The sequence below is a fragment of the Athene noctua genome, chromosome Z (genome assembly GCF_965140245.1).
Source record: "Athene noctua chromosome Z, bAthNoc1.hap1.1, whole genome shotgun sequence".
NCBI classification, from domain to species: domain Eukaryota; kingdom Metazoa; phylum Chordata; class Aves; order Strigiformes; family Strigidae; genus Athene; species Athene noctua.
Window position 1 is genome coordinate 60,128,453 of NC_134077.1, and position 27,424 is coordinate 60,155,876.

The window sequence follows — 27,424 nt, forward strand, 5'->3', positions numbered from 1 at the left end:
AGGAATTAAAAGATTAGAGGATCATAAACCATGTATGTGCTGCCCTGGTCCCTGAGTGAAGGGATTATATCATGAGGATTCTCCCAAACTGTTTTGGCTGTCAGGGGCATTGGGAGACCACAACAAAAGCAAGGGTCACCAGCCTAGTAGAAAAATCTATTCATAGCTCTTTCCCATGTAGGATTTGGAGAGTGGAGAACTGTGCAGCCAGACAGTACAGTAATCCCTTCACAGTGGGGAATGACCCCTCTAGAGTACTTTGCCTCAGTAATGCAGAAGAATCCTTATGTGAGAAGAGTCCAAGACAACATAAAAAACCTGTCACTTCTATTTTTATCCTGGAGCACATTTATACTAGTGGTTGCTGATGTTCTTTAAGGTGTGTTTTTCTGATTTGCCCAATTGACATTTATAACCCCAGACTGATTGCACTGTGTAGGTCGGAAGGGAGCTTTGGAAGTCTTTAGTCCAGTCTCCTGCTCAGATCAGGAGAGCTGAAGACCAGGTTTTTCAGGGTCTTGTCCAGTCAGGTTTTGAGTATCCAAAACAGAGGACATTTCACAGCGTCTCTGGAATCCTATTCCAGTGTTTAACCATCCTCATGGTGATTTTTTTTTTTTCCTTACAAGTAATAGAAGTTTCCCGTGTTGCAACTTAATGGAAAGGTCTTAGTTCATGTTGAGGACTGATGACTACTACTGCTTCAGGAAATTTTCTCAGAGTAACAGCTACCTCAATGCAAGATACATGTGTGGACCCTCTTGTTTAGTGATAGTGGGAAGTGTTAACTGGTTGAAAGCTGAGCCTGAGCATGTCTGAGTTGTGATGACTAAGAGGTTTTCCAAGTAACAAAGAGATATTTGAGAGAGTTGTTAAATCTTTATACATGATTAAAATAAATAAATAAATAAATAAATAAGCAAAACCCAGCAAAACCCAAAAAACAATTACCAAAGAAGACCCCAGTAAACATTCTACTGAAACTTGGGGAAAAAAAACAAAAAAAACACAAACAAAACAAAACAAAACAAAACAACAACAACAACAACAAAAACACCACAAAAACTAAGCCTTAGAGGAATGCAGGTCACAGTGCAACCCTAAGAAAAAGCAAGGGAGAGGGGTCCTGAGCAGAGTTGGAGTTCAAAACAGTCTCGAAGCGATCTGCTCTTACTTAATTCTAGAAAATAAGATGGTTTAGACATTCACAGTTAAGTAAACAGAACTGCACTGAACAATACATTTACTTCCATCCTCAGTCTCTCTCACATGACTCTGGTCTCAGCCAGCTCCTTATGCCTCAAGGGTTTGCACTGCACAGCCTTTTCTTTAAGGCAGTTTGGTGATGTTAAAATACTTACCACTGTTACTCTATTGCTTTTTGCATTATTTCAGCTTCCAAAAGTCAGTCTTTCAGTCCTACAGGCATTTCACCTGGCTTCTTTAGTTTTATTTTCAAACAATACAATTATTTGGACTGATGTCTGCTACACTAGCCAAGTGTGCATTACTGAATGTGTACAGGAAAACAAATGTCTTCTGGAAACAAAAGCCTTAAAGTAAGGAATTTTCACTCGCTTTCAGCTTAGTCACTCTGCAATTTTGTATTAGTAAGGTCCAGCTGCACTCTGTGGTAATACAGATACAAAGGTCTTGACTCTTTTCACACACCAGCCCCTTTCAACATTGTCGTGGCTGAGAAGTGGGTATGACTATAAACATGTAAGCATGAGAAAATAGGAGGTATTCTGAAATTACCTATAGAGAAGTCTCTTTTCGCAGGATCCTCTCACTATAGATGGAAATAATACTTTGAACAGCCCATAGAATTTGTTGCCTGAACTCGAATCCTACCTGCAGATTTTTTAACACTCTTTATGTTCATTTGCATACACTGGCTTAATACAAATTGAGTATGGCACTGTGAGTATAGTTTTGATTCCAGTTAAACTGAAGCACATGCAGAGTAATTCATTAGCCCTCACTAGAGTAAATGAGATAATAATCTATGTGTGTGATAAAAAATATTAATGTTCTCAGTTTGTACAGTCAGTTTTTATGTAAGTAATAAGCATATACTAGAGGTGGAACAATCTTACCTAAAGCAAGCAGTGAAAGAAAACTTTTCAGCAGTTCTGCCTCCTGTATGTTTACTTCAGGTATGTGTACATTTTAATATATATATATTTATATATATATGGATGGATATGAAAAAGCAGGTATGTGGGTGTATACCCCACTGTGTAGATCAAGTGGCAGACAGGCAATCACGTTTCTCATTGAAAACAGGCTAAACTATCCCTTTTATCTCACTTTATATTTGTAGTAAGCAAAGAACATAGACTTAAACAGCTATGGATCACCTGACCTGTAATAACTCTTTACCCTGTGGTAACTTCTTCAATTTTAAGCCAAATACAGACAGATGGACACTCACAAGAAAAGGCTGAACAATCTTGGTTTATGTGTTAATGGGTCAAAGAGCTATATTCCACAAAACATTGTTATGTAAAATATTAGCTGTACGTATGTCTGCCATGCCTTGCCTTTAGACACATATACAGTGGGTGGTAAATGAGACAAAGTTTCTACCATCACTTATGAATCCCTGATACCTTTTTTGATCCTCAGGGAAGACAATGGGTTAGTAGTCAGATTCTACTTCTTCTCAGGCTGAGAAGAAGCAACAACTTTCCAGTATTTAAAGGAATTAAGTGGCTGGTGCAAGAGATAAGTAATCCTTACAAAAGCACTGCCAGTTGTTTATTATGCCTTCAGTAGCTGTGAAAGTGATCTTCCCAAGAAGCATAGAATAAAGATCTTTTAGGTAGTCTTGGTAACAGCTTGAATGTCTTTCTTACACCTGCTATTACTTTCCTTTTCTCTTTTTATGACCTGAGTTCTGATGCTTGAGGAAGGCAGCACTGTCCACACATCAGTTTGTCTGTGATAGGAGGGATAATGTGAATAAAATACGAATGCAACATATCTGCAACAGTTTTTTAAATCCCAAACTTTCCTACAGAGCTGAGTATTGCTGAAAGTGTTCTGTAAATATTAAAAAATTAAAACAAACCTTCAACTGTGTTTATACCCTCTTACTTCTTGGTTAAAACAAATGTTAGAGAAGGCAGTTTCTCCAGGAAGAACATCCATGAAGAAAAACTGATTTTAAACAAATAGGTTATTTTCTTAAAATAGTTTGTTGGTATTTTTTAAATCATTGTACCTACATTAAATAATGAGCTTAAAAATTCCTATTTATGTTTGAACAGATGCACCATGTTAACATGATGGAGAATTTCATATAAGCATCTCAAACAAGTTGACAAATAATAATTACTTTAACTTTGCCATGCAGTCAATAGTCCCTGTCATATAGTTGAACAGTAAGTGAATCCAGGGCATGATTTAGTCAAACTCTGTGAGAACTTTCTATTAACCAAATCATGTTCCTCCATCTGTGAGACAAAACCAGAAGTCCATCCTTCCAATGACCTGTGCTGAACTTCACTTGACAGTCTCATGGAATATCCCATTATATAGTAGGTAAATATTCAAAAAAATATTATACAATTTTCAGATAAATCCTAAAGACAGCACCTTTCCCAATAATTCCAACTAACAGTAGGGTATGGATCAAAATTAATTTTTAACAATTATCCATTATATATCTGACACACATCTGTGAACACATGAACACAGCTACCTATAAATTCCCATGACTACATAAACATACACGTTATACATAATATCTATATATGGAAAGCATGCCTATGATGTACAGAACTATCCATATGTCTCAGTAAGAATATTTACTCAGTAAAGAATTCACACACTTGGAAAAAATGCTTCTGTAAATTCTGCACCGCTATATATATGTATATTACCATTTTTCTTCTTCATATAACTAGACCATCAAGAAATTTTTGTGGTATAATTATTTTTTACAGGAATATTATATTAATACTTGACTGAAAGCTGAGTATATGGCATTCAGTTAGTGTGCATGTACTTAGAACAACACAAATATTCCCAATATAATGAACACCAGAATTTAGAGGGAGGTGGAGGCAAGAAGATCATCTCTGTGAAAAGAGCACAATGAAATTGACACTTTGCAGAGTGTGCATGAATGTGTGTTGCTTTTATAAGATGAGAGTACCCCCAAGATAATATTTTCTATAAAGTAGTAGCTTAGGAAAGGTGATTAAGATCCCAGTGGCTACTCTGGCTCTGTATCCTCGACACACTCTTGGCATTATCTAACTCATTCAGAAAAGAAAAAATAAAACTGTGTGCAACAAGTTAAGCTTGACTTTGATCTATAACCCAAATTAACCTTGGCATGTGTTAATTTTTTTCTAATCTTCACAGGATTGTCCAAAAAAAGTGAAGTACTACATCACTGAGCAGGAACCTTGGTTTTTGCTCATCTGCTAAAGCATCATTTGCAGGTAGGATGCGTGGCCAGGAGACAGCCCCATTCTACCTGCCCAATATGTTACTAAATTTGAAATTCCTGACTCTTTACTGAGAAAATGGAGATTCTCTTCATGTTATAAGAACTAGTTAATGGTGTATAATTATGATTTTTTTAATTCCTTTTTGTATTGCAAGTATGATTGTTAACTTAGATGTGTAAAATTATGGCTTAAACTGAGGCTTTACTTCATTGAACTACTTCCATACAAACCAGGGTTAAAGGTGAGTTATGTATGGTCATATTTTTTTCTTTGAGTTGGTTTAACGAAAGCAATTTAAAACCATATCCTTAGTCAAGCCAAGACACCAATAAAGCTTGAGTACATAATGTGTTGATTATGTGCTTTCCATGTAATTACTGATGCTGTTTATTGCTTTCAGTGTGATGTTAAATCTTCACAAACATCCTCTTTTTGAGGAAAGGATAAATAAACAATAAACCTAGAAAAATTATGAACCAAAGAAATCTGACTTTAGAATAACCTGTTGCTATTTCACCTACATATCAATCTTAAATATTCAAAGAATTTAAGACAGCACCCCACACATAATCTGCCATGTCCAAACTGCCTACAGATGGCATTTTGGCAGCTGAGTAAAACCCAAGATCTGTGCTTAGCTGTGTTGGACTTGCACTTCACTTGTGGCCACTCTTATGACAATTAGAAGAAACTAATCTACAGAGGTATCATCTCCACAGATGTTCAGTAGTGGGTGGTTGCTCCAGAGCTTTACCCATTTCAATAATTATTTTATATTAGACTGCAAATTATTTCAAACTAAACAAAACTAGGTTTCTAGAATTAAAATCACTGGAAAAGTTTTGTCTGTCAAAATTGTTTTTCAGTTAAGAACTTGTCAATTTTCCTGCCACCAAGGTCTCATTTTCCTCAAAAAAACATGAAACATTGTGCAAAAACATAAAGGTTAATTCCAAACAAGGGAGTAGTGCAGCATGGTCCTTCACATGGTCCTCCACAGTGGAGGTGTATCCACTAATGTATAAATGCTGTTTCTGCACCATGGGCAATAACATTACCCACCATGTTCGAATGGGCTGTGAAGACCAGTGAGCTGCTTTAGAGCTGGCTCTGATCTTTTGGACACATTACACATTGCAGACACATGTTTGGTGACTAGTAAATTTCCAGTCTGAAAGAATTATGTGGACTTGTAGTTTAAGTTGTAGTCATCTGTCTGCTGAATTCAAGAGGGCATATCTGATGGTACCCTGTTAAACTAAATATATGGCAATTCATGTACAAATGATTTCTGCAGCAAGAGCCTTTGCTGAATACCATGTTAGGTAATGCCTAAATCAGCCTCTTCTGATGATATCAAGCATGCTGTACTGATAATACACAGAAATGAAAATACACAGTTTTAACAATACATGCAGTACAAAATGTCACATCTTAATGTGATTTGGAACAGATCCTCAAAATGTCCTTGGCAACTCAGTGCATAAAACCCCCTAGTCTTCTGGTGCCAAGTCAGTCACAATTTTGGCTGTCAATTCTATTTTCAGTGATTCACTCATGTTGGTCTACGCAGACACTTCAAAGCAATAATGAATTAGATGTCAAACCACGTTATATATGAGATCAATGCATAGCAACCCTTTTTTAGATGCAGACAACCAAAATGGTCAAATAGGTTGCTAGAAGTTTTTTAATACCATGTTTGCTAGATTGTCTTTTAAATTGTTTGCAAATTCAAATTAGTTTTGCTATTACATCTGGCCCCACAATGGGAGAAATGTATTAAATAGTCAAAATATCTGGCATTCTAAATATATCACTTCTTGTTTCACTCAGAAATTTGACTTGATGTTGAGTGTAAAAATACCCCCAAACTAGAAAAAAATCTTTTTTATATCTTGATGTTATTATTTCATATGTATGCTTCCCAAGGTGTACAGGAGAAGGGAATAATGTCCACTTGGCACAATATTATTTTTTTCTGACATTTCTGGTTCAAGCCAGAATATCAAATACCTGCATAATTACTTCTGGCTGATATTTTCCTTTACTCATATATTTATTTGTATATGAACAAAATTTACCTGGTTTTGGTGGTTTCACTTTGGATCTAGAAGCAGATAGAGAAATGACCTAAAAAAAATTTAGGAAAACAAATTTCTAAACAACAGAAGATTCAAAACGGTTATTGTATCCTCACTTGCATATTTAAAACCTGCGTGCTTTCTGCTTCTATGGTATAGTTTCCTACTGTGACCATCCTCTCCACTGAGCATCTGGGAAGCCACAGCAGCTCATTTTAACTTTGTTCAGACTTATTTAAAGAGAATCTAGTGTACTGTATGTGCGAATAAGTACTGTGTTGTCAAAAATACATAGTCTGCTCCAGCCTCTCACAGAACTTTTACAACTAAATTGCAAGGGTCCATAAACTCATCAGAAAAATGCTAAGGTGATTCTGGATGTAATCTAGATTATCAGGAGACAAAAATTACATTCCTCTGAAAGTGATTTTGATATTTCCACTTCTTTTCCAAAGTTGGAGCTTTCTTTATTTTCTGGGCTAGAAGTAGGATGTTTGCTTGGTCACTGTTTTCATTCTCGTTTGATCCTCTTCAGACCCTTTTTGCAATCAAGAGCAATAAGATGCAGTTCCATTCCAATTTCCCTAACTGATAATAAGTAAGCAGCTTGACAGCAAATATGGTTAGGTAGTCTAAGCAGAGAGTTTACAAACACAAAGCTCTGGACCAATCTCAAGAGTGATTTTGTACTAAGGTGGGGAACCTGCAGGCATTTAAATTATCACTTTCAGGTTCTCTTTCTAACCCTGGTCTGTACATGGCAGTGTTTTATTTTCAAAGTCCCACTTCAGTGATAGTAACAGTGGCAGAATCATACTCTCTTATCTGTGATCATCTTAGTTCACAGCATGCCTCTAAAAATTGCCTAAGAAGAAATAGCCTTTGGTTTTTTTTATTGTGTCAGAGATTCTTCAGAATGACAGCAAAAATCTGAGACCATTACAGGAGAATGAGCAGAAATCAGGTTCATAAAGAGAATATGGCAGTTCTCAGCCTGCACTCTTCTCAGTAAAACACCAGTACACCAGCAATGACTTCAGGGTTGATCCAAACCCCTAGGAAAAATATATAGCATCCAAACAGGTGGCGATTCAGTCTTTAAAGAACTGATTGCCTTTGTTGATTTTGAAGAAAATTTTGATGATGACAAATACCCAGCATACATGAAGACTCATCAAGTGTTGAATACAGTTTAACTTAATTAAAACCCCCTCACCTTTCTGGATATCTTACAGAGATGGCTTTTTGTTAATAGGAAACCTTTGTTATTACATGATTTAAACTCTGCTCGAAGATTGAGCCAACAGATTATATGATTGAGAATTAAAAATAAAACCAGAGTTTTAGAACAAACATCTACTTAGCATTATATAGGGATAAAAGCCAATTTGATATTAAGACTTGTCTCTGCAGGCTTAATTCAAGTGATTTTACATGAATTAGCCCCCATGTCAATACCTTAGACATCCATTTGAAAGTGCTTTTCAATTTTAAAATGAGAGGGGTTTATCAAATTAAGATAGTCTTGAGGCAAAATAAAACTGTTCAAAAAAGAGTTTGATCAAGTTGGTTTAAAAACGGATTAAAAGCTACCTCAAAACAGACATAAGGCACAGACAGATTTAAAGCCACCACATAAATAGAGAGGTTCTCAAATAGCTTAATGTTACCACTTGGGCAGAAATATGTTGCCAATTCCAGGAGATACGTGATACACCAAGAATTTCATAACATTCTCCCTGTTTGCAGAAGCAACTTGTGTTTATGCACAAAGGTTCCACATTTTTAATTCAAGTACCATATTTTGTTTGCATAACAGAGCAATTATGCTCTAGCTGCCTAAGAGTTTCATCTAAAGTCTAGTGTAATCTACACTAGATTTATAGTGTATTCTAATTTCCCCACACTTCCAGATTCTTGTGGATCAGGTCTTTATCTTCAGGCAAAAAGAAAAATATTCTGTTTCTGGAGGAGTAATGAGATATTAAATAAGTTTGGTCAGGTTTTTTGTCCCAGAGCTTTAAAACACTAAATTGAATGAAAAGCCAATCAAATAAAACATAATCTTTAGAAAACTTTGGAAAGCCTTTAGATAAAACAATATATATTTTGATACATCTTAACACTGGATATAGAAATCTTGTCACTGCATTTTGTTTCATAACATGGATCTTCTGTACAGAAACGGACTTTTGGGGCTGTCTACATCTCTATTGTCTGTTAATCATATCTAAAAGTAGATACAGAGAGATCATGTGACGTATTTGAACCAACTGAGCACAGAGGTAGGTTTTTAATTCAAATGAAGTTCCTAGCAAGTCATTTGGTTTAATACATATACATGTTAGTTTGTGAGCTGATATGTTGGTTGTGTGTACAAATGGGGAGCACAAACTCCCAATCTAATATAAAATTGACATATCTTTTGCAAAGTGAGGATCAAGAGGACTGCATCTGAAAGTGTGAATAGCAACAAACAAACTTATTCATTCTGAGTCACTAATATAATCCATATGATGACTCTGTAAACGTGGCTGTCTGGTCCCAGGATTATGTGTACACATGAATACTTCAGGAGAAAAATCCCCAGAAAGTGTGAAAAGTGATGAAAGTGCAAACCACAAATCCATGTTTGCATCTGGTCTGCAATTATTGTACATCAGGAGCATCCCAGCCAGACAAATTTAGCTCAAGAAACTGGTGATGCAGTGTTCAGTTCTCAGTTCAGTCACTTGGCCTCTGTTAAAGTAGAAAGGTCTTCTTCAAGACTTGTGGATCTCCAAGGCACAACACATGATCTTATTGGCACAGAGGTTAGTGCACATTATAACCAATCCTCTGTGGAACATTTATTGAGAAGTTATATTTCTACTTTGAAAGATCTAGTTCAGCCTGTGAAAGTGGCTTTATCTCCAGAGCCTTCTGACCTCTGAAGACATCTGTTACATCTATAGTAATTTATTGCATTGGGAATTTTATGGTATTTATGCTTAGCTGTTTAATGACTACCTTGAAGGCACCCTGCCAACAACCCTCAACCTAAACTAAGTTCCTTCAGTAATAGATTTGGTTTGCGAAGTACCAGGCTCATGTCACAGATGTCAGCAGGCTAAGGGGGAGCCTGGGGCTCCCTGATAAGTAGAAAAAAAGTTCACGAGAGGGAATGAGAGACCACAAAGCAATGAGATAGAAGCAAAACATTATGATAATAGTGTTTCATGGATGCCAGTATAGTCAAAAAGGTTGAGCTCTGTATTTGTAGCTACCACATAAATTCACCGTTAGCTTCCATAGGACTGGAAATCTTGTTACAAGGCATTAATAGTCTCTTCTAGTACTTATCTACTAATTAGGTTAAGTCTGTCATTAATCACTTTGGGAAGATTTGTGAACAATCGATTAAATTATCCAAATGTGGTCGTGGTTTTTTAGTTGGCTTAGTTTCTTCTCAGAATCATATTTATAAAAAGGGGTAAAAAAGAACAATTATTCAGAACCTGAAGCAAGGTTAATAGATGTGAATGGACATTTCTTTGTATAGATATTGCCAAACTTGGCCTAACCTTGTAAATACCTCTGTGCATTGGTATCTCTGAATACCTAACTGAATCATACAAGTACAGTTTATTCAGCAAACAGCAAATTTAAGAACTTGAGGAGACAATGATACATTTAGAAGCCTAATTGTTTTTGTTTCTAAGCTACCTGTAGAAAGTACTTGGTCCCTTAGCTCTTGTCATTTATCCTGTCTTCTTTCTTTTTTATTCCTCTGAAATTTGTTCCACAGGAATTTGTTGTTAAAGCTGGATAGCTCAGTGACTGTTTGAACTGTTATTATGTAAAGAAATAATTTTTAACTAAATCATCAGGCATTCCCGACTTTCCCAAAGCAGAAAATAAGATAAACTCTCGTTCTAAATTGTCTTTGGTGAATATGGAAATAATTCAAAATAAAGCAGTTTTGGTTTGAGATATATGATGAGCCAAAGTAGCAGGGGAAATAAGTTTTCAAAGGATTCATAAATCTATAACAAACAGAAACTATGGCGCCTAATTTACCTTGTTCTGAATAGTGTTACAGGTTACATTGACTTAATTAGGATGCACCACTGAGCACTCAGATGCTGTCTTTAGTGGTATCACAGGATAAACTTGGGCTTATTTTAATTTAATTTAAAGAAATATAAATTGCTGGAAAATAATAGCATTCCTAATTAGCTGTAAGACAAATTTTTCTTTGGAAGTGTAGGTTTACTATAAAAAAATATATGTTTTTTAAAGGCAGCAACTAAAGTAGAGATATACAACGTATTTAGAGTTAGTAATTCTTTGAGACCTAAGTAGTCGGATAAAATAGAAATATTTTACCATTCCTACAGCTGTAAAAAATGTATCACTAGAAAAATAATTTAAATATTAAACTGCTAGCATGAGACTGTCAATTTGTACTGATCAAGCTGCCCATATATGTTTATGAAGATTGTGGAGCTCTGGAAGGCATCTAATTAAGGGTTAGTTTAATATGTATATGAAGGCAAAGGAACAATCATTCTCCATTCATTCAGTCAGCTATTGTCCATTCAGTCCACATGTGGTCTTCCTTTTACAAAGGTACCTTAAGTCTTCAGTAGTAAAAACACAGCGTAACATTCAGCACATTAGTGTTCAGCATCTAACCTCAGTGACTCTATTCCTGGTTTTATAAAGTTTAACATATCAATATTGCCAAAAAGAATCTGAATACAGACATTGGATTGCCTTGAATAATATCTCTGAGATAGATACACTGAAACTGTGAAAACAGTAAAATCAAAAGGATTTGCATCTGGTTTTGCATATGCAAACATAGTTTTGTTTTGAGCTGTATATACTTCAGTGAAGACAAGGTGATATTGAAAATGATAGGTTTGTAAGTATCACTGCCTTTTTTTCTATTTTGAAGCAAGACTTCAACATATCTTCACGTCTTTTTTATCACCCCACAGTTATTTTTTTATAGGTCTTCACACCCAATTTTGTAAATGTAAGTTATTGGAATGTTGCTGGAGAAACTGCAGACTTTGGCTTGAGAGTAGAATTTGAAGAAATTTTTTTCACACATTTATTTTCTTTGTGTAGATGTATCTGTCTAGCATGAAATACTGAATTGTTTTATCAGATAGTAAATGCTGTTAGATTCAATACAACTAAATCTCAAGATCTATTAAGGGGTTGATACAATCCTTACCTTAAGAATTAAAACTATACATGAAAAAGGCAGCTCAGTGCAAAATAGAGCTTTTGTTAATTGTCAGGTAACACGAACCTGGAAGTACCATGAAAAAGCAGAGTAGTTCTTTTTCTGTTACTGTCTAACCTTGATTAGCGATACCAGCAAACAGTCATAGTTGTCGCTAGGAGATTTCAGTTCTGTCTATAACGCAGTTACTGCTACGGTTTTCTTTCTACTTTACAAAACCTTTCCTCAGCGTCCCTAGATTCTGTTAATTATCCTCATTTGGTAGACTGTTTGAAATCCTTCATTGAGTATGTTCATATGAAACCTGATTATTTTATTGCAGGTGGAACTGGTACACACGGCTATGTTCAGGGTGCCTAGTTCCACCTTTTATTAAAGAAAAGCCAAAACCTTGCTACATTCACAGTTCAGATCATGCCTTATGAATTAGAGGCAAGGCTTTCTTCCTAGCAAAACTCTCTTTTGTTCCACATAATTCCATTCCGTTTCAGCAGAAACTGTCAATAAGAAATAGGAAGCCTTACTTGTGCTATGAGAAAAGCATCAGCAGGACTTCAAGCTAACTTAAGCAACTCTCTTAATTTAGGGCTAAGTCTGAAATACTATAAAATTAAAGTAGGTAATACTGTAGGGAGAATGTGCAAGGTTGCATTGTTGGTGCCCTTCTATATGTTTTTTAAGTTAGTGTCCCTTCCTCTCTTCAGGTGGGAAAATGCTGAACTGTGGGTGTTTCTTGGACACTTACAACCAAAAAATCCTCCTCCTTTTCTGAATTTAATATGACCCTAAGTTCCTGAAGAGTTTTGATGTTTATTTGTCATCCTGTGCAGTAGGCAGATAGAAGGAGAAAGCTGCTAATACAATGCTCCACCTCTCTTAAATTTGAGAGGCAAAATTAAATTTGAGAGGCAAACCTTAAATTCCTCAGTTCCTGTGAAATGCAGGGATTGGTTTAACCAAGACTATTTACCTGTTAGGAGAAATAGTATGTCTTCTCATTGGCTGCCATCTCTCTATTATTGCATATAGTTCTATCAAAGCTTTAAAAACAAAACAAGGCAAAACACACAACAGAGTGAAAAAAAAAAAACAAACAAACAAAAAAAACCAAACCAAAATGCTATTATGCTTTTAGGCCAACAGAATTCTCTTTTAGTAATAAATGAGATTTAACAGGGGTAAAAATAGAAATCTAAGAGTTTGTTTGCAAGAGCTTTTCATATGATGTGGGAGGTTTGTTTTCTTTTTTAAATTTATTTTTCTCTTTAAAGCTCAATTTATTTCAAAGACTTCTGCATGTCTTTCTAATTGTATGGCTACAGATCTTGAAAACCTGTACTCCAGCACACAGAGTAAAATGTTAATGAAAACACATGTTGAGTAAAATGTTGATTATTCTTAAATTAAAACAAACAAACCAGAAAATAAATATTTTATTTAATTTGATAGAATCTGGGCATTGTTATTTTACTAGTTCTTATTTTGCTTAAATGTCGCCAATAAGAAGCATGAAAATGTCTTCCTTGGGGTTTTTCAGAAGACTGAAGTTTTCAAATTAGGTATGATAACAAATATTTTTAATAAACTAACAGTTTTCTGGTGATTTATGGAAAATTTCTGGAAATTATTCCTCCTTCCAGCTGTTTAAATCTTCACATAAACTGAATAATGAACTACTCTACTAGTAATCAATATTTTCTTCACAGGCCCTTCTGCCACACAGCAGAGTTTTGAGTAAAAAATGTTAAGCAGGAAGATCAGACAGATAAATAAGATCGGTATAAGTCTGGGGAGGGAGAAGAGGAAAAAACCCTTCCTTTTGGAAAAACACTACTTTTTTATTTTTCTGAAATTAAAGAACATAAGACTATAATATGTGTCACTGGAATCTATCTGCACACCAATTTCCTTGAATGAGAAGGGTGTGGTAAAAACATATTTGAGATCATGCATCTTTTATATGCACATATGTATTTTAATTGGGGCCAGGAGGTGTGCAGTTTCTGAGCCTTAACCACCAATTTTGTTATGCTAATACATTTTTGATTCCTAATGAATATTGCTATTCTCTGTAAAAATGTTTGGTTTTCATGAAGCAGCTGTGAATATGAAAAATATTTATACTTTTGAGAGAGGTTTCATAGAATTATAGGATACCCCAGTTTGGAAGAGACCTTGAAAGATCTTCTGGTCCAACCTTTCATGGGAAAGAGAGCTTAGATGAAATCATCTATTACTCTGGTCAACTGCATCTTGAAAACCTCCTGTGACAGACACTCTACCGCGTCCCTGGGAAGTTGTTCCAGTGACTGATTGTTCTCAGTGTAAAAAATCTATTTCTTATATTGATATGAAACCTCTCTTGGTGCAAGTTCTACCCATTTCCCTTTGTCTTCTCCATGTGGTTCTTTGTGTAGATAGAGCCTCTGTCCTCTGTATTTAAAGTACTGGAATACTGAGATGAGGTGCCCTCTGAACATTTTCTTCTTCAGGGAGAAAAGACTTAACTCCTTCAGTCTTTCCCCATAAGATATGTTCCCTAGTACTCTGATCATCTTCCTGCTCCTCCTTTGACCCTCTTTAGAATGTTCATGGGGTTTGTTGTTGTTTTTTTTTTTTAATTGTGGGGCCCAGAACTGGACACAGTGCTCCAGATGCAGCCTGACAGGTGCTAAGAGAAGTGAGATAATCAGATCTCTTTCTCTGCTACTAATGCCCCTGACGATGCAACTCAGGAACCAATCTGCCTTGACTGCTGCAGTGGTGCACTGCTGACTCATGTTCAGTTCGTTGTCCACCATGGTTCATCCCAGGTCCCTCTCAGCAAGGCTGCTCCCCAGCCATACAGATCCTGGCCTGTGCTGGGCTCTTTGGTTATATCATCCCCGATGCAGGACTTTGCACTTGTCCTTGTTAAACTTCATACAGTTTTTGCTAGCCCACTCTTCCAGCCAGTCCAGGTTTCTAAAAGATGGGTCTCCCCTCTGATGTGTCCACGTCGTCACCCAATTTAGTGACACTGGCAAACTTGGTGAGGGCGTTTTCAGTCCCATTGTCCAGATCATTTATGAAAATGTTGAACAGTGTGGAGCCCAGCATTGATCCCTGGGGGACCCCACTTGTGACAGGCTGCCAGCCTGAGTAAACACAATTGATCACCACTCTCTGAGTGCAGCCTTTGAGACAATTTCCTATCCCTTTTGCAGACCATGGATCCAATCTGTATCTTGACAGTTTGCCCAGAAGGCTGTGGGAAACTGTGCCAAATGCTTTGTTGAAGTCCAGTGAACAATATCCGCTCTCTCCCCATGTGGACAGAACATGTTACTTTGCTGTAGAAGGTGATATTATTCTGGCATGATTTGCCTTTGCTAAATCCATGTTGGCATTTTCCAGTCACCTACTTCATTTGATACATAATAGTTTTAAGTGGTTTGTAGTAGGTTTTTTTACAGAGAATAAAAACATTCAGAATGTAGGAGAAGTGCATTGGGAGCACATCTTTCATTCAACATATAGTTTAGGAATTAAGAATTTGGATGCTTTCCATAGTAAAAAATTTGCACATTTTCTCTGTGCTTAAGATGATTTTCAAATCAGCAGAAAGAAGTAGTGGTTAGTATTTTGTTTGTTTAGAGTGTTGTCAAACCACAAATATTATGTTACAAACAAGCTTCGATAAAGGGCTGGGAGGGAGAAGTTCTGTCTATGAGCAAACCATCTGCAAGCTACACTACAGCAGGTGACAAAATACACATGACTTGCCCACATGGCAGATTTTTTCAAAATAATAACCAGTACTTTCTGGAACATTGTGTATGTTAATGAGAGAGATAAGAACTATATTTCTGCTTCTCACCAGTTTGTTAAGTGACTTTACATGTTTGCTAGAATTTCCCTCTGGCTGACATAGTCGTCCCCTTAGATACATTCCTTCTTGATTTATGTAGCTTCCTATGCAACTGGTTCCTGAGGATGCATTCATTGTTGCTCTTCCCCGTGCAGCATTATTTAAAACCTGCACATCTCCCAAGTTTAAGGATTCCTGTGTGTGGTGGGGCACAGAGGTTTTGGGAATGGCAATAATCAGTATTGCCACAGCTAAGCTCCCTGATGCATCTGGCAGCTCTGACAATAGCTTAATTTTATGTACCAAAAGTATTGTAGCATTAATCTTCAATGTGTGAGCGTAGTTTCTGCTTGGATGTTTTATATGATATGGAGAGGATCTGGGGTTTGTGATTTTGTCTGTTTGCCCTTTCCCACTTGCGGTAGACATGTGCATGTGAGAAAAAGATTTGCTCAGCAAAAATGCCTTCTGCAGACACGATGGCATACTTTTCTCATTTAATTACCTGCTGAAGCCAGTTTAGATGAAAATAGAACTGTTATATCTGTTGAAAATGGTAAACTATTGGTGTTCATTCTGCCTCTTAGAAAAGAAGATAGAATTAGTGAAAATGTTGTATATAGTCATTTATATACTGCTCTATTCTGCTATACGAAGCCTTTTTATAGATTACTGTATTTACGTACAATATAAGTGACTGCAGGTTTTGACTACTCTGTCTAAACTATCTGAGAAGCGTTTCTCCTTTTGCTTGATAGTTTGGGAAAAAGGAGTGTATGTGTCATATTTATCTAGTCCCTCTGGATGTAATCAGAAAAAATATTTGAGCCCTTGTGTGTTTTGCTTATGTAAACTTTTGACTTACTGTCAAAGCCACTTGAGCATTATAATGCAGTTGAAGGACATTAATACTGTAGTATCAAGGTACTAACTTGATAGTAAGACTATAAGGTAGTCCTATCAAAAAGAACAGCAAAGGCTGTACACAAAATACTTGAAGAAACACCAAACTCTTACTCATTAATGGTTATCTCAGTGAGTAAATTCAGATGGAGGAATTGGAAGAAAACTTGCAAGGTGCTGAGGGTGTCTGTATCAATGCTTGTTGGAAATTCTCCAGTCTTAGCAGAGCATTTTTATTCCTAGAAAGCAAAGGATATTGTGGTGGTTTAGCTGTGGCTGGTTGCCAGACACCCATCCAGTTGCTTTCTCATTCCCTCTCCTTAACAGTACAAGGGGAGAAAATGAGACAAAAAAGTTTGTGGTTCAAAATAATTATGGAGATCATATACCAATTACCATCATGAGCAGAACAATGAGGAAAATTAATTTCATTTGTTGTCAATTAAAAATACAGTAGCATAGGGAGAAACAAAGACAAAACTAAAACCACCTTCCCACTACCCCCATCTCAGGCTTAACTTCAGTCCTTTATTCCCAACTTTTCTACCTCCCTCTGCCCTCAAGTGGTGCAAACAAGATGGGGAATGAGGGTTTTAGTGCATTACACTTCCTCTCTGCTGCTTCTTCATCCTCTCACTGTTTCCCGGCTCCAACGTGGATGCAGTCCTTCACAAACCACTCCAGTACGGGTTTTTTCCATTGGTTCTTCAAGAACTGCTACAGCATGAGTCTTTTCCATCTGTTCCAACTTGGGTCTAACCACGGGTCACTGCTCCTGCCTGAAAAACTGCTCTGGTGTGGGCTCTCCATGGGCGGCAGCTTCCTTTAGGCCGTGCCCACGCACTGAGGTGTAGGGTCCTCCATGGGCTACAGGGGCACAACCGGCACTACCATGGTCTTCTCCACAGGCTGCAAGGAAATCTTTGCTCTGGCACCTGGAGCACCTCCTCCCCCACTTCTTCTATGGTCTGGGTGTCTGCAGGGCTGTTTCTCTGATATTTCCTACTTCTCTCTTTCATGCTGCTGTGCAGCATTTTATACCTTTCTTAATAATGTGATCACAGAGGCGCCGCCATCATGGCTGAGGGGCTCAGCTGTGTCCCGTGGTGTGTTTGCTGGAGCTGGCTGCAGCCAGCTGTGTCTGGCACAGGGCATGTCCTGGCTTCCCCTCACAGGGGCCATCCCTGCAGCAAACCCCAACCCAGCCCCTCGCAAAATACACATCGTTCACATGTGATGCAACGGAGCAAAAAGTATTTGTCAACATACTGGAGAGCAAACAAAATCAATGGACTCGAGAACTATAGTTAGCCACTGGACTTTTTGTCTTTATGGCTTTACATGTGATTTATTTGCTGGTTTAGTCTTTGAAAGCATATTTTACTGCATATCCCAAAGAACCCAGCTTCACTGCATAGCACCCTAAATATTTACCTATGGTTTTTTTAAGCTAACAGCAATGGTTTTCAGTGTTTTGGTAACCTGAAAATAAGTGTGCTGAATATTTGTCATTTCTGTGAGAGTTTATTGTAGGAACTCTTACACCAGTTATTAAATTGTGAATACGTGGCAATTACGATCATGCTTCATATCAGCAAGGTGGTACTTTGTGCAAACACAGTTTTCATCAGTGGAGTTTTGTCATTAATACTCCTTTCTCAAAAGGCCAAGGTGACACACTGACCAAGGTCAACTTGAGCTTCATAGTTTCTGTAGCACTTAAGGCTAGCCCAGACCAATGATGATTGCAAATGAGTCTGAGTGTCCAACAACAGAAGAAGCTTTAGGCAATGAATTTTGATTGTTCTGCTCATAAGAGACTGCAAACTATATGAAAAGAGGAAGTTTAAATGTCCCCTGATCCTATTAGAGGGTCATTATTCCAGGTCATGAATGCATTGCACTGGTGATGTATTATAATAAATGCTGACAAGTATAAAGTACCAATTATGGAGAGAGGCAAGCAACAACCAGGGTTATACACTAAATGATTCATTTACAAAGTAGTGCAGGAAAAATTGTTGTAATTGAAAGTTGATATATACACAAAGAAAAGGCTATCCTTTTGTTGACATCTTGTATATAAATTTAGTCTTTCACTTAAAAGAAAAAACCTTTATGTAGAATTTTGGGTATTTATTTGTTCTGGAATACCTCTCAGAGAAGATGCCAGAAGGACCATAGGGATCAACCACTCTTAGTTTTTTTAAGGCAATATCTGTGCCTCCCTTTCCAGTGTCATTACTTGAGAAAAACAAGTAATTTTCCTTTTAATATAAAAATGTCCCACTGTGATCAATGTTTTAAAGATAGTGGCTTTATGCAGAGCACCTCCAAACCAGACTGAAAGTGCTTCAGAGATGCTCTGTAAGCACCGCATCTCTAAAGGGTAAAGAAGGTAAAGCAAGCTATAGCCAATTGTATGGTAAAGATATTATGCTCTTCATCATAGGATACTGATAAACACATTTTAAATGTAAAGGTCTTTTTAAAGCAGCACAGCTATCCTTTCTTTTTGTCTTCATGGACAGATATTTTAACCTGTTAGTCTTCTTGGAGCATGTTCTAATTTACTGACAATATATTGACTCATGTTTTGAAAATATTCTTCAACCTCTATTAGATGCTAAAGGCAAAACCAGATGTATTAGAAGCAGATGAAGTTCTGGGCTTTTTCACTACCAAACCAAAATATAGGAAAACTTTGGTGTTAGAATTAAGAGTTGAACGCAACCTTGTATTCTGATTGCAGAACAGCTCTAACTTTGCTTGTGGTTACAGTGACAACCAACATACATAGAAATATCTCTAACGCCTGTAAATGAACAGTCCCCCTCAAGTTTTTCCTTCTTTGACTGGATAAAGTCCGAATACAACCTGTCTCCCTCTCAGGCCATAAATTAGAGCTCAGGTGTGATTTCAGTGATGCCTAAGCTTTTAGCTGACATTTGGCCTAAGAATCTATTAAAAAAACCCTTAAGACTCTATTATTATTAATTCATATTTGATTTCTTTTTCCCCAGATCAACACCAACAACATAATTTGCATGGGAAGTTCTAAGCTGAGTTTTGCAAAGAACTTAGGTTTGTCTCCTGCTTTATTTTGTTACATTAGACTGGGATGTAGCTTCATTCCTATCATTTAGTTCATTGTGAAAGGGCCTTCAATTAGAATCTCAGGTACCATATACATTTGCTTTAAGCCTTTTCTTGACATAGCTTGATAAAGATGTTGCTGAGATGTTAGCATGGAGGATGAGTAGCATCATGATTATCATCTTGCACAAAACCATACAGAAAATTTGCTTTCAGGATCAAGTCTAATAAGCAAGGCTGTATAGATATAGAAAATGCACTTTTAGAGATCATAGAAAGTCCAACAAGGTTACTAGGTTGTTGGGATTCTAGAGGGCTTTCTGCGAGACAATGGCCATGTGAGCAATCCTGTGTGAGAACAAGACTGATAAGAGCCTCAGCCAAGCAAGAATGCGATAAGGATGTGACCCTGAATGAGAGGGGAGAAACTCGACGAGACAAACAACCCCCGGAAGGGGTTGGGACGGAAGAGGAAGTTACCCAAGGCAGGAAGCCTGGCAAGGCTGATGGGGCACTTTTATCCAGTACTAAGAAGGTTTAAAGTGCAGGCTAAGTTAACTGTCCAATCTTGAGGACTTGCACTGCATGTTACTCACATGTGCAGGAGAACATTATAAAAGGGCTTTCTTAGTTGTAAATAAACGGGCATTGCTTGATCACATTGGTCGTGTGCGTGCTCAGCTCTCCCACACTAGGTGTCATCAAAAAATAACATGTGCAGATGGGAAAAATCATTATCCTAAGAGGATATCTTTGCAAATATTGTTATATCTGAGATGTGGACATAGATATCAATACATTGTGATGTCTATTGAATTGGAGAGAGAAAAAAGCTGACTATCTGTTGGAATCAACCTGTGTGCTGCTTGAAGATGACAAAGAAGAGGTCATAATATGTTTATGAGAATTTGTACGTTTATTTCTCCCAAACTCAATTTAGCTTTGAACAGAAAGTTTCTCTTGGCATCTGAGGGTGTCCCAGATGTTGACGTACATGTGAAACATCTGGATAGGTAGAAAAGAGCTATGCAGAGGAGCAGTCATCTGCAGGGATGTCTGCATGTTATGGTTTGGCTATGAGAAGAAGCAACAGGGTAAATAGGAAAGCACAGCAAACTACCAGAACTTTTTATGCTTCCTGGTGATTTTTCTACTGATCTTGTTTAAAAAGGAAGGCATGCATTTTGGAAATGCACTTTCTTTCTCTTTCTTTCTTGTGACAGCATGAGAGAGAAGCAGTGGAAAAACTAATTTCTATTTCCTACTTAAAGTCAGATGTACAGATACCAAAGGGGAATCAGAAATCAGATGAGGGAGAAAACTATAGAGGTAACGTATGCTCTTTCTCTCAGCTGCCTCATTCTCTGCTTCTTTCCCACAGATGTTTTATTTTCTTTTCAACTAACATCTGTGAGAAAATGAACATTACAAAATTGCATATATTCTCCCTCCTATGATTCAAATGCTGGGAAAATGTGCAGAATGTCATTTAAAAACTAGAGTCCTATATGGACCTGTATTAGAATTTAATCAATATTTCTGTCTGGTTTACAATGACTAGAGGCTTAACCACTTAGAATAGAAAACAAAATGAAACTACACAGGAGTGGTAAAATTAATCAGCTAGTGAACAGGCATGTTGTTATATTGTTGAGCACTTTGGGGTATTTTTAATATTTACCCCACATTTCTTTGAGAGAATTTAGTCTCTGGTGCTAGGGGCTTTTTGTCCATCAATAATAATTTTATACTGGAGCAAACTTGATCGAGAACAAGGGAGAGCATCAGGTGCACAGTTCCACTTACATCCACTTCTGTAAAGAAGGGACTGACACCATTTAAAGACACTTTTTGGAGAGCTCTTCCCATTTGGTCCCCTCAACCCTCTCATTTTCATTCAGGGAATTCTGGACAGGAACATACAGTGCAGGCACAGTAAGTTCAGTGCATCCACAGTACAACAGTCCTACTGTTTATGTGATATACTGTTGAGTTGTGCATGCACAGTTAAGTCCAACAGATCCAGAATGTATGACATTTACTGAAAACTTGCTGGCATCTGTGCCTTCCCAGAAAGTCTGTCAGGGATTGCCGCTTCATGTAGCAACTGAAGCTAACACAGAAAAAGGATGTGGTCAGTTTCTCCCAGGTGAACAATCAAAAGTTTAAGACATAAAATTTCTTTTGATCTTCTGTAAAGCAAATGTCCTCAATGAGGTGGCCCTTTTAAAGTGGTGCTCAACATAAGAGAGGTCATTTTAAATTAAACTCCAGTCACACCTCCTGTGAAACTAGCAGTTGAACCAGTGTAACTGACCTCTGAGTGCTTTGGGTATCTCTATGAGACTAAAGATAACTTCAATTCTGTATCTACTTTGAGTTTATCTTCAGTAACTTTGTGCTCCAGACTATGCAGGGCCAAATATCACAGCTATCTCTGAGTGACCTCTGTTGACAGTAACTTACACTATTCCTGACCGGTAGTGAGACTGAAGCTGCATGCTTCAATTTAACCTCATTTGTTTGGGGGTTTTGTGATTTAAAAAAATAATAATAAATAGAAGGTAGCAAGCATATCTAACAGTAAGGATGAAATGCAGCAGAGATCCTTGTATCTAGTCACATAAACCACATACTCAAGTCCCTTTTTCCTCATCTGGTATCTTTTTGTTGTTCAGTTGCAATAAATGGCAACCTATAATCATTTCATAGTTGCTGTATCATTGTAAGTTTCTGATTACTATTTTTGTGAAGCATGTTAACTTGTGAGACAGCATAGAAAGCAGACATCAGAATGGACAGTTTTCAATATGTATGTCCCTCACCTTGATTTCCACTATTCAAGCACAGACATTCAGCTAGCACAAATGCTCTCTGGCTACTGAACATGACTCCCCCTTAGCCTTCTTTCTCTGCATCATTTGTAAGATCCTATCAACACAAATGTGTCAATGCAATTCATCATTCATCCTTGCTGTCCTACCTTGGTGATGCCTGCTTTCTCTAGACTACTGCTTCAGGCTATCTCTTTCAGCCTTGCAGAAAAAAAGCCTTTCTCAAATATAATAAAAGAGGTAACAGCACAGAAGAGTCTGCTAATGGCCAAACCCTTTTGTCAGTCAACTTCCCAAAGGCTGCTCTGCTGGGTTTGGAAGTAAAGAGAGCTAACAGAGATGTGCAAACTGATGCTGGTGCTGTGGTTAATGTTTTGCCTGGTACCTCAAGTACTATCTTGCGGAGTGACTGCTGAAAAGTAAGCATAATGGCTACCGGTCTGCAAATGCCAGTCCCATGATGGGACAAGGTATCCTGCTTCCTTTCTCTGATTTCATTGGCACTGTTAAAGAACACAACACAGGTAGAAATACAGTATATTTACCATTCTGTCTGTCCTCAGGCCCTTAACCTTCCTTTCTGGTCTTAGGAATTAATTTACTAGAGAGCTGAGTATAGAATAAGGGCACAAAGTTTTGGTTATCCAGTTGTGCTGACAGTGAAACTGCTGAGAAGGAGGAATAAATGTATTTCCTGGGAATCAAAGTCATGTTGCCACTATTCTCTGTCAGTACCCAAACAGTGTTCTATATATGAATACTAAATAATCTTGCCTTTAAAACTTAACACCTTTGCAGCAACCATTTAGGTGCTCCTGTCACAGCTGATTCATCTGTAGTGCAAAGCATTACCACAGGGCATTTGTACTACAAAGAATTAATTTTTGGTAGGATCCATTGGAGTCTAAAGAATACTTCAAATAAGTTACTTTATTATTTCTTCAGTCTTCTGTTTTTATCTTCTCTCCAACCAATCCTCATACTTCAGGGCATATGCTGATTACCAGCAGGGCAAAGGAAAAAAAAAGATTCCCAGTTGTGTAGATTCATATGATTAGACAAATTGTGAAATTGTGCAGTTCTTCTGAAATATCCAGCAGAACTACAAATAAGATACTAGATTAGATGAACAGCTGATCTGGTTTTGCAAATCCTCTGGAATGGGTTCTAATACTGAGAATAATTTGCTCTTGGTATTAAGAACAACTTGTCTGGATATATCTTATAGAAATAACTGGAAGTTTCCCTCTGGGTTTTGTTGTCCATGTTTGGGTTTTTTGGTTTGGTTCGTTGTGTTTTGGGGGTTTTGTTTGTTTGGTTTTTTTGAATTAGCCATTTGTGTGTTGGCTCTTTCCAAGTTATTCAGATGGAGTAGGCACTCTGATGATTGCCAACACAAGTCTTTAGCTTGTGCTCTTTCCCCAACCCAGAAAAGCTGACAGGAGACAGCAGTGGTGGCCTGAATCTATCCATATATTTTGAAGGACTTTGGATCAGGCTGATGGGCAAGGATCTGTCAAGATCCTAATTTAAATAAAAGGCTTCATCACTGGAGGGCAGTGGATAAGCACCCAACTTGGTGCACTAGAGAGCGGATAAGATGCAGATTTGATACTCTTCCATGTAAGCATGTAAGACTCTTACACAAGCTTCAGAGTTTCCTTGAGATTCAGTGTAAAGTAGGACAACATTTTCCCCATCCTATTAATCTTTTCATATTTTTATGAAAATGTGGCAACATTACCAAGGAAGAAAAAAATATGGTATATATTTGTTTGAGAGAGCGTGAAGAAAAATAAACGTCTGTCAATTTATCTTCTCTGCCATGCCTCTTCATATTCTATTAGTGGCAAACCCTTCCATGCCAGCTGCCTGCCTCCTAACCCTGTTTCACATGGGATATGTTTAGAGAATGAAGATCTTGCCTCTACACTGCTTTTCAGTCAGTGTTTTATGTGGCATTGCCAGTTAGATTATTCCCCAGTGAGACATGCTAGCACTGGTACCGTTCCCAATAAACATTCAAATTGAATTTTTGTGGGTAAACCTGCCAACAGTAAATCACTTTTTGGTACCTTCAGGTGCAAACAAGCTGTAATATTTCAGCTCTGGAACATTTTTTTTTAGTCCGTGTGGGCCTGAGTGAGATGTCTGCTGAGTAATGGTTTTTTTCAGTTAAGTACGTGCTGTTCCTTCAAATATAAACTCTTCCGGCAGTGCAACAATAGAAGTTCTTTAAGCAACTGATCTGCTATCAACAGTGATTCAGGCCACTTGTTTGGAAATACTGAAACCTTGTTAGAGTCAATACTATGCAAATAGCTAACAGAAATACTTAAGTAGCTGAACTATATGTATGCATATATTTATGTCTCCACAATATGAGTGTAATGATTACACTTCTGTGAGTACAGTGTTTGGCAGGGTTTCCTGTCTCCAGTGAATGCCAGATATTATTTATTTTGCCATGTCCCATTTCCATAAAAGTAGAACCATCTCTCCCACACTCTTTAAACCGAAAGGACAATTTCTCTTGCCTAATGACTACAGAATCCAACGGTATTATTCTGCTCAAACTTGGCCTGGTGTGCTCAGGCAAAATCATCTGAGAGATGACAGGTTGCTGCAGAGAGATAGGTTTGCCAGGAGCTCCAAGAGAATTCTGCTGCCTGAAACCACTTTGGAACACTCTGATTCAGTTTCCTGAGTACCCCTGGCAAGTGCTGTCCACTTTAATGCTGTCTCAGTCCTCTGTAGGCCCCAGTGGAAGAAAAGAATATCAGGCACCATTGCAGTTCTGCCTCTCACATTTTGAGGTCATACAAAGATGGTGGTGCATTTGGTTAATGCTCTACAGCAAATACTCTGGCAGAGTAAGCACATCTTTTCCACTGTGGCATTTTCCTATGACAGCCATAGCGCTGGCAGAAATGCACATTCAGGGATCAACAGAACAATTATGTATTATGGGATGAGGCTGAAGTTGTGGTGTGGAGGAAGGTTGTATTTAAGGCTCTACTGGATGACTTACCATCCCAGCTGTGAATCTGTGATGGCTATGTGCAGAGGGAACAGAGTTTAGCAAAGTTATTTGGTATTCCTTTAACAGCAGGATGTGTATTATATGTTACAACAAAGCTGCTGAGGGACAAATGCAGTCCCCTTTCCAAAGATGTAAAAGACTCTCACGTCCCAATTTCTCAGTATGACAATGCAGATTCCCTGAGTCTCAGGTCAGTATTAAGGTAAAAAGACATGAAGGAGTCTTTAATTTACAAAACTCAACTTTTATTTGTTCACAGCAGATATTGGCATGAAACTTTGTCAGTAAGCCTTGCAACCTTTGCAACAAGTGGTAAACCTCATAACATGCACCAAAAAACCCACAAACTTTTTAACATATGCTGACAGCGGCAGACCTTATAACACACCCTGACAAGCTGCACACATGCCTGGACAAGCCTTTCCCTACACAGGGATACAGGGATAGAGAATGGGAGAAAAAAAGAAACGAAAGAGAGAGGCAGGGAGGGAGAGAGAAAGACAAAAAAGAAAGATTTCACCAGTCCTGGTTCCAGCTCCAGACAGTTTAGGGGTCCAGTTCCAGAGGGGTTACACCACCAGACGTGTTGACTCATGTAATTTCATCATTCCTTACCCCTCTTCTGGGCAGGCACTTGGACTCATTAAGCTAATTAGCTATCACGCACAGTCTATGCTTCTTGAATTCTCTTTGCTTTGGTGCAAGGCCTTCAGATTGTTCTGAAAATTGGTCAGTGGGCTTGGGGGTCAGTGGGGAGTTACTACCTGCTCCCTGCAGGTATGACCACTGTCTGACCTTTTTTCTTGGGACATGCAATATGAGAACATCTCTACTGGCCTTTTACAGAGTTGCTCAAGATAAGGAAGTTCAGCTTCAGAAAAATGTGGTCCCACCTCCACAGGACATCCTCTTGCCATGTTTTCTTGACTTTGCCGTGATGTGTCCACAGAGACCATCTCCTTTACCATAGTTTTTTATCAGGTGTTTGAGACATTAACTATGGTTTCATCAAACCATCACAGACTCCCATGCTACTGACTCAAATATTTTATGTTAGGGTCTTATTATTTCCTTAATGTTTACCAAGTTTGTAAATAGATGAGACAAAGTGGATGTAGACTTTATGGTTATGGTTTCCTTGTATCTTCTGGTGATCACTTTCCCTGAAACTAGAAAACAGTTTCTGTAAGGCTCACAAATAATCTTTTTTTCGTCTCAAAGTTCATCCATCATTCTGTAAAATAGAAAGATTTTTTTTTTAAGAGAAGCTATTTCAGCAAGTTCCACAGGTGTCTTTGTGTAAAAATACTCACAGCAATATTATCACTCTTGTTAGGAGCAGTATTTTTTGATTTGCTGATCCTTTAGAGATTCATCTATTTGACTAGCTGACAAATAGCAAGAATTTCTTGGGACATTATCAAAATCAGGCATGAACTTCCTGTATTTCTATATACCATATAACTGGGTTACTGTGTACTTAGTATCACCTACCAGCACAATATGATACCTGCTATAAAATTTTGGGGTTTAAGTTAATCATTATGAAATGCAACCAATATTATTACAAAAACAACGCATTTTCCTTTTTGAAAAAATAAGAAAAATACTTAGAGAATGCAAGTAACTGAATTTAGTCAAATTTTATTCATGCTTCTTCCACATTCATTTTCTAGTTATTCTCTAATTTATATTCTCTAAGAACTATTTACATTTTTAAAGATAACTATTCAACATTTCATACTTCTAGCTTTTGTGGCTCCACCTTTTCAAAGCATAGGCAAAAGACATGCTTTTACTTTATATTTCATAGCTGCTGATCTGTCCTATTGACATCGCTCTGCTGGTTAATGAGAAATGTTACTACACACGTAACGTGATATAGCTTCCCTATGAACTTGTGCTCCAT